General features: G+C 41.9%; 1 pseudogene; it reads left to right on the forward strand.

Moving 5' to 3' along the window:
* The first annotated feature begins 260 nt into the window (after nt 1-260).
* Nucleotides 261-2,034, forward strand: LOC147979539 (uncharacterized; annotated as a pseudogene).
* Nucleotides 2,035-8,984: the final 6,950 nt, after the last annotated feature.

The raw sequence follows: 8,984 nt of genomic DNA on the forward strand, positions 1-8,984 counted from the left end.
TAAGACCTATATTACCTGCTTCTCTTTTCTATTACCTGCGATCAACAATTACAGTGGCCCTCTGTGTACCTTTCTATTCGCATTTTTCCTTTCCAACTACTACTATGGAGGCCCTTGAAAGTTGTGGTGTATGGGCCCAGAGACAATAGCCCAGCCAAAAGGCCCATAGACATATCATATATTGCTAAGAAGGCAGTCAGATGAAACCCTAGATCGGCAGAGTGTTCTCTCCCGCACGTTCAGTGCCTCGCTCCCAAACAATGACCACACCGGCGCGATCACAGTCAATATTGCTAACTGCTGTTTGTCCATGTGTTTCAGCGTCTGGATGCCCGGAGAACTCCTCAGCAGGACCACAGGTAACTACCCTTACGATTCAGTGATGTAGCCGCAGATCTATGTGCCCTCTTTCTGATTAAGCTTGCAGCTGTGGTTGGCGCTTAATCTATCTACCTGATTTCACAGGAGATGCCACTGGATGCAGAGGAGATACATGCCAGGTTTTCTCCGGATGAAGAATACTCCAACAATAACCAATCTGAAGGCCAGCTGCTTGAGGTGGCTTTCTTTCAGAAAAATAAAAAGCATTCCTTTGACCAGAATGATTTTCCTTGGTATGCACTGAAGCTGTTCCAATTTTTGATGTAGGAGGATATGCCAGGCATGGAAGAGGCCTACACTCAGTATGAGAATTCGCAGCCCTGCTGTGAGGTTGGTGGTTATATAGTAGAAAACAACTGATACTTTAGTTATCTGTTGTGGATACTTTTTCTATTCCTATTTCCTCTCAGCAAGATTCATAGTTTAAGCTTCGTGGGCTTATTATGAAAACTATTTCTTAATGTCATGAAGTTTTAAGCAGGCAAAAAGATATGCCTGTACTGACACCACTCAGCAAGGCAAATTTTGAACCACGAAAACCAATGCTGGCGTGGTCATCTGAAAAGAATACACCAAATACTTCCATACAAGCACACACCAAGGTATTTTTGTTTCATATAGGCATAGTACTAGAGAGCTTCCTGCATTGTTTCAGTGTTGGATGTGTGTCTTTTTGTTTCATACAGGCGCAATACTCCTATTTATACATTGCATTCAGGATTCAATTCACACTTGTGATAGTCATTAGTTCATACTTGTGATTATTAGAACCTCGATGCATAGCTTATGCTTATACAAGTGATCATATACAAACTTACCTTCATCACATCTTGTGCATAAAGTTGTCCAGAATAAATTAGTTATCTTCATTCCAGCTGTTACCATAGCAAAAACTAATATGGTGTTAGTTCTGCTTGGGTTATTCAAAGTACACTTTCCCTTCTAAAAGCTTTTATCTGCCGACATATGATTCATGCCCTCGCGCCTAATGACATCCGTTTAAAATCACAGGCCATACCACCGATAATCAAAATCCCTTACATGATGATGCTAGATGTTCTTTTACAGACTTTAGAACTTCCAGCAGCTGAATATCGAAGCAAAGCATGTGATGGCGGTAGAGTATGTGTCACTGTTTTTTTCCATACGCCCACATCATATGTTGAAGATCATGGCAGTCGTATGGCTATTCCCGGGGTACAGTGTATCGATCATGCAATGTCAGAGGACACAACCCCCATGGAAGCAATTGGATACATAAAATGCATGGTTAAGACTGAACTAAGAGACTACAATTAGAGCAACATGAAGAAACTGGATGAGGAAAATCAGTCTCTAAAGCATGAGCTAGCAGTGGCGAAGTATAACAAGCAGAAAACAAAGGCGAAGACCAGAACCATCAAGAACAAATTAATGATGGCTAGGTATAAGAACAAGAAAAATGCTATGGGCTGGTTCGTTCTTACAAGATACATGCATGTATTATCTAATCATATATGCAATGTGACAGCGCTCAACAGATCATCTGGGAAAGGACCCATGGATTAGCTTATGAACGAACCTCTTAACAACATTGAGAAGATAGAAGAAAGGCTCAAGCGCAAGGTGCTCAAATCAGAAAAGCAACTAAAAAGCATCAGGAGAGGTTTCTAGAGTTCTGTTCTACAAGAATGGATCCTAAACCAGACCTTTTAGAATTTTAGTCTGTTTCGATCCTTTTGTTTAACCGCGTAGATTAACCGTAATGTATAATTATATTTCTCTATCTGTGTAAGACTTGCCAAGACTGTGTAAGAACTAATGATGGCCCTGTCAAGACTCTGTTGCTTGTACCGTTTATATCTGTGTGACTTTTTATTTAATTTTTAGTGCCGTTTATGTCTCTATAACTGGCATAGCCAAGACCATCAATATACTTCAGGATTCCTATTGCGTATACAATTCCTGTTTCTGTAGACAGCAAAGCTAAATTCGCTAATGCAGTGCAAAATAACTCGTTTCTATCTGCCTGTGAAAATGCGATCGCACGGATGTGAGAGTGGGCTCATATTCTAAAATACACGCGCTAAAAAAATGAATAAAGCCTTGGGCCTGGTGTCCATATCAGGCCGCACTGAAAACCCTTGCCAAGCCCACATCAGCCCATATACAGCAAGCACACTGACTCCAACTCACAGATTCTAGGGTTTCTATCAGCCACATCCATTTCCAGTTTGATCTACCACCACCCGAGCCGCCTCTATCTTCCAACTCCGTAAACCACGCATCCAGTGCAAGGATATGGCGGGCGAGGATCCGAATTCTCCATTGGACGAAGAACTCATGGTCAGAGGCCTTCCACAGGTACGTGCCTCAAGACAATTGGGTAATTTACTTCTTGTTTATATAGTCGATTAAAGCATATATGCAACGACATCTTTGTCCATTTGCGTGATGCATGCCTGATTTACAACTTGCAGATGTCGCCAACCCATGTCAACATAAGCAAACGTTACATTCTTCAGCAAGCCGCGAACACTCTTAAGCTGCAAATCACTGACCATGACATACTTGACATGGGAGAGCATGGCCTAATTGCCTCTCTTTCAATAAATTTACCACCTCATAGAGGCTGGGCAGCCACATAACTCAATTTTTTTTATGGGGATTTCAAAAGTACATCCCTCGAAGCTGCTGAATCAGCTAATGTAGCTGCAATAAGCTATCTACAAGAAAACAACATAGTAGTATTTGATGATGCAAACCTACAACCCCTAAAGAAATGTAGAAGAGAACTTCTACAAGCAACATCCTGGTCATGGGGTTTTGAGCAATCTACTATGCAGCTTAAAAAACAAGTCGAAGCCATGGAAAAAGATAGGGTGCAACCATTAACATTGCTGCTTTCATCCGATGACGACAGTCCAAATACACCACTTCTTGAGGTATATTAGACATACTTTTGTCTTAGTTTGTGTACCAGTTTTACACATACAAAAAATAGACCATGTATATCTCATAACAAGTTTTAGGAACCCGATGATGAATTGGTTCCAACACCTGAAGCAGAACCACAGTTAATGGCAGCGCAATGAACACACCGCCAGCTGAAGTGATCTCTAACCTCTTTCCTGCTGCCAGCAAGCTGGACCCAGAAATCGCAGGCAACGGAACTACTAGGTAAAACACTCACTGGAAAAACCTACTAAATCAACTATCTTCCTCTTTGACCGATCAACAAAGCACTGTATGCAGGGTGTCTGGAAAAAGAAGTGCAAAAAGAGCATTGTTCGACCATGGCAATGAGCTGTAAAACCAAGCAACAGCGTCGACCATGATACTTTTGAAAGCTAGCTCAAAGGCATTACCAAAACTTATTATCCTTCATGCGGAGTATTTTCATGCAGCCAAAACTTTAATCCTATCTTATGAAATCCCATGTACTGACTATGCTATATCTATGTGTGTATGCTTAATTACTTTAGACAGACAGAATTACAATGTTAGGCAAAAGCATATAGCTCACTAATAGTTTAGAGTCTTCATCATCATTGCATTACATAGATAGCATAGAGGATACATTAGTTCCAAAAGAAAAGCATCCTGGTTCCCTTGACCCAACAAACCCGATCGCAGTCTATGAAATGACTGAACATTACTAAACATAGGCATACCATCATACTAGAGAACATATCTACATGTCCTTGCAGAACACCTTCCCATCTTCCTCCTTCCAAACAGCATCACAGAAACCTACAGAAACCCATACTTACTTAGACCAGGAAATAAACTAAATATTTATTTCAGAAATAAAATTCTGTTTCATACACCAACCTCTTCAGATTTTGTGCACAGTGAGCACTGGCACCCCCTTGCAATGTCGGAGAGAAAAGACACAGATTTCCCCTTCTTTCAGCTTCGCTCTTTCCACAAAGCGGCTCCTGTTATGTGTTATAGCAGCCCTCTTGTCAACCCCTTTCATCAGTCGAACATAGGTTAAACAACGCCCAGATGAAAGCTTAATCCGCATTCGATCAACCAGACTGGAGAGAAACTTCATCAGGTGCTTCTCAGTGAACAAAGTAGAGAAGTACTACAAGCATTCAACAGACTTATAGTTATACACTATGATGGATAGAGTAGGAAAAATACACATATAGGCAAATAAATTCGCTTCTCACCATTCTCTGCCCAGCTTTGGTAAAAGTCTTGTTTATCTCACACACATAGTGCCTAATAGCAGGCTTAACAGAACGGACATAGCAACTAAGACGCTTTCGAGCACACTTTGACATCATAAATTTCTTTGAATACATCTAGTCGGCTTCAGAATTAGGATCATATCCTAACAACAAAAGTAAAATAATTAATTTCCTATCTATAGAAAGAAACACTCTAGATTATCTAGCATTAATCCTTACCAACTGAATACTTCCTAGGGCAGTCACACACATCCTTGCATGTCTTTTGAAGCTTCTTTTTCTTCATACGGTAGCACATGCCTCAATAATTCAACAAACAAATGTCCCATAAGCGCAAATGATTAAAATACAGATCATGGCCACATTTTATTAGGTCAAATGTCTGATGTTTACCATTACTAAAAATACCTTCATCAGAGCTTGTGTCCACGCCATCATCAGAGCTGATGCACCCCGTTCATCAGAGCTCGTGTCCACAACTTCATCAGAGGTGGTGTACGCGGGTTCATCAGAGCTCGTGCCCAGAGCTTCATCAGAGCTGCTGTCCGCGCTCTCATCAGAGCTAATGTTCACAGGATCGTTGATGCGATCTCCCCTCATGCCTTCAAACCTTAAACAACAAAGATTTTCAATCGGCACAAACTATGTGGAAACAGGCATAAAACATCGTGCCGAAAAAAGATAACAATGGAGCAGGAGTCGGCTGGAAACGAAAGGAGTTGCCAAATCCAAATGAATGCAGACCATATCCATGTTTCAAATAAGCCCCAGCCAGTCAGAAAGGGAAAGAAATCTCACCAGCACGCAAACGCTAGGGTTCGTCTCTCAACAAAGGGTTCGACCACCGGACAGAGATGCTGAGGAAGAGGAATAGCAGGGGACCGATGCCTGCCGCTTGATATTCTACAGCGAGCGGGCCAGACAGAAAAATTGCCCGTGGGCTAAACAACAAGCAGGCCAGCCCAGTAAACCTTAAATCCTCTGTAAACAATATTAGACATGCTTCTAAAAGAAAACAGACACACACCTATTTTTTGAGGCGAAACAGGCACATAACTTTCAGTCCACATAATACATGCATATGCCTCAGTAATTGGTACAACCGTTTTTTATTGAGAGACACAACCTTTTCAATACACTTCTATTTTAATTTTTCATAACAACGGCTGTTTTTTTGTTTCAACTTTGACTCTATGCTATTAAAGTAAACCAAGTATATTAAAATAAACCAACTATATTCATATATGCCTCAGTAATTGGTACACCCAATTTTTATCGAGAGAGACAACATTTCAAAACACTTCTATCTTCATTTTTCATACCAACGAATATTTTTTTTGTTTCGGCTTTCACTCTATGCTATTAAAATAAATCAACTACTTTAAGATAAACCGGCTATATTATATCTTTTTTCCTTAGGTTTCTTATCTTTTCCCCTCTTTTTTCCAAGAAATATATGCATGCCCAAGTTTTTCATCATGATAACCGTGTTTTCAAACTTGCTAAAAAAATTACAACCAAGCCAACTTTGCTTTCTCATCATACTGCATGTTTTCAAACTTGCTAAAAAATACAGCCAAGCCAGCTTTACTCTCTCATCATCCCAAGAAATATATGCAGGCACAAATTTTTCATCATGATAACCATCATTTCAAACTTGCTAAAAAATACAGCCATGCCAACTTTACTACCTCATTATAGTGGCCATTTTTTCAGATTGAACATATTCATATTATGCAAAATTTCCCTTTTCCCAGACTATGGTTTAGTTCAAGGTTCTTGCAGCATGAAACTATTTTCATCGACAACATGTCTTCAGCGGGTCCCTGCGCCATTTGGCGCAACGGGTCAACTAGTATAGGGAACAAAGCAGCATATCACATACACTGGTTGTCAAAGTTGGAGGCCAGTGCAAATAAACGCCGCAACAAAACAAGTCCAGAACTGAAACCACTTTGGAAGAGCTCAAGAAACAATATCGTGGGTACCCATAATGCTGGTAAGATGCTTAGCAAGCTTATTAACTTTTTCTTGTTTGACGCTTAAATCCTCTAGCACTTACTGTTGCACCAGAGATTATCTATCTGAATTCTGCAGGGACTTCCTCAGTCCTTTGGCTTCCTGTCGTAGAACATCTGATCAATGTCTTTCAACTTGAAGTTGAGACTCAAGAAGCCGAACTGATTCAAGTAGCGAGTTCGAAGAGCTGGTGCCAGTAGTAGTGGCTAGTAACTCCAACACTAGATCAAGACATGACTTCGGGGTTGTCTCAGTGTCTTTAATATAGTTTTTATCAGCTTTCTTGGAGACCAATAGGGATGTCTCACTATCTTGAACCTTATCTGCATTACTTCCTTTACCATTGCATAACGGGGTACTCTTCTCCAATATTTGATAGAGGCGAGGGTGTCCCGATCTTTTGGTGAGATGATAACTATCGATTTGGTGGAGTCGACTTTGACAATCTGACTACAAATGTGCACGTCGTTGCGCGTTAGCAATCGCTAAACCAATCTCCTGAGGTTATTGACGATGCCGGAAGCACGGTCAGCCTGACCATGAAGGTCTATTCCTGCAAGCAATCGAAGAACGAGCAAGAATATGATAAAGCAATCTGAATATTGCGAATATATATGAAGTATTGATAATGGTAGGGATCTGTAACACCCACGATGCGTCTATATCTCCCACGTGTCGGGGCACGACTTAGAGGCATAACCGCATTGTAGGCATGTCGCAAGAGGGGTAATCTTTACACATCCCATGTACTGAATAAGAAAGGGATAAGGAGTTGGCTTACAATCGCCACTTCACACAATACATCAATATAGCATTACATCATCTAGAATACGATCAAGGTCCGACTACGGAACCAAAATAAAGAAAGACCACCCCTATTGCTAGATCCCCGATCGCCCCGACTGGGCTCCACTACTGATCAACTGGGAACGAAACGACACAACGAACAAGATCTTCATCGAGCTCCCATCTGAGCTGGGTTGCGTCACCTGCACTGGCATCATCGGCACCTGCAACTGTTTTGGAAGTAACTGCGAGTCATGGGGACTCAACAATCTCACACCTGCGAGATCAAGACTATTTAAGCTTATGGGTAGGGAAAGGTAGTGAGGTGGAGCTACAACAAGCATTAGTGTATATGGTGGCTAACTTACGCAAATAAGAGCGAGAAGAGAAGCAAAACAACGGTCGTGAACTAGAAGTGATCAAGAAGTGATCCTGAATCTACTTACGTTCAAGCATAACACGAGACCGTGTTCTCTTCCCGGACTCCGCCGAAAAGAGACCATCACGGCTACACACGCGGTTGATGCATTTAATTAAGTTAACTGTCAAGTTCTCTACAACCGGATATTAACAAATTCCCATCTGCCCATAACCGCGGGCACGGCTTTCGAAAGTTCAAAACCCTTCAGGGGTGTCCCAACTTAGCCCATCACAAGCTCTCACGGTCAACAAAGGATATTCCTTCTCCCAGGAAGACCTGACCAGACTCGGAATCCCGGTTACAAGACATTTCGACAATGGTAAAACAAGACCAGCAAAGCCGCCCGAATGTGCCAACAAATCCCGACAGGAGCTGCACATATCTTGTTCTCAGGGCACACCAGATTGTCCAAACTTCCGGTAGGCCAACCCAGAGTTGTCCCTGGTGGCCACCGGCTGCTGACAGGTTGGACCAACACTCAGAGTAGCACTGGCCCGGGGGGCGGGGGGGGGGGGGTTAAAATAAAGATGACCCTCGGGCTCCATAAACCTAAGGGAAAAAGGCTAGCTGAGGCAAATGTAAAACCAAGGTTGGGCCTTGCTAGAGGAGTTTTATTCAAAGCGAACTGTCAAGGGGTTCCCATAACACCCAACCGCGTAAGGAACGCAATATCAAGGAACATAACACATGTATGACGGAAACTAGGGCGGCAAGAGTGGAACAAAACATCAGGCATAAGGCCGAGCCTTCCACCCTTTACCAAGTATATAGATGCATTAAAGTAAATAAAATATATTGTGATATCCCAACATATCCATGTTCCAACATGGAACAAACTTCAACTTTATCTACAACTAGCAATGCTATAAGAGGGGCTGAGCAAAGCGGTAACATAGCCAAACAACGATTTGCTAGGAAAAGGTGGGTTAGAGGCTTGACATGGCAACATGGGAGGCATGATATAGCAAGTGGTAGGTATCGCAGCATAGCAATAGAGTGAGCAACTAGCAAGCAAAGATAGAAGTGATTTCGAGGGTATGGTCATCTTTCCTGAAATCCCGCAAGGAAGAAGAACGAGTCCATGGAGAAGACAAACAGACGTAGTCGAACGGATCCTCACAAACGCGACGTTATCAGAACTAACCCGAAGAAGCAACACCGGAAAGAAGCAAACAATATAGTGAAACAACCATCAC

This window comes from Triticum urartu, chromosome 3A (assembly GCF_056163025.1).
Source record: "Triticum urartu cultivar PI428250 chromosome 3A, HENAU_Tu73, whole genome shotgun sequence".
Classification (NCBI taxonomy): Eukaryota; Viridiplantae; Streptophyta; class Magnoliopsida; order Poales; family Poaceae; genus Triticum; species Triticum urartu.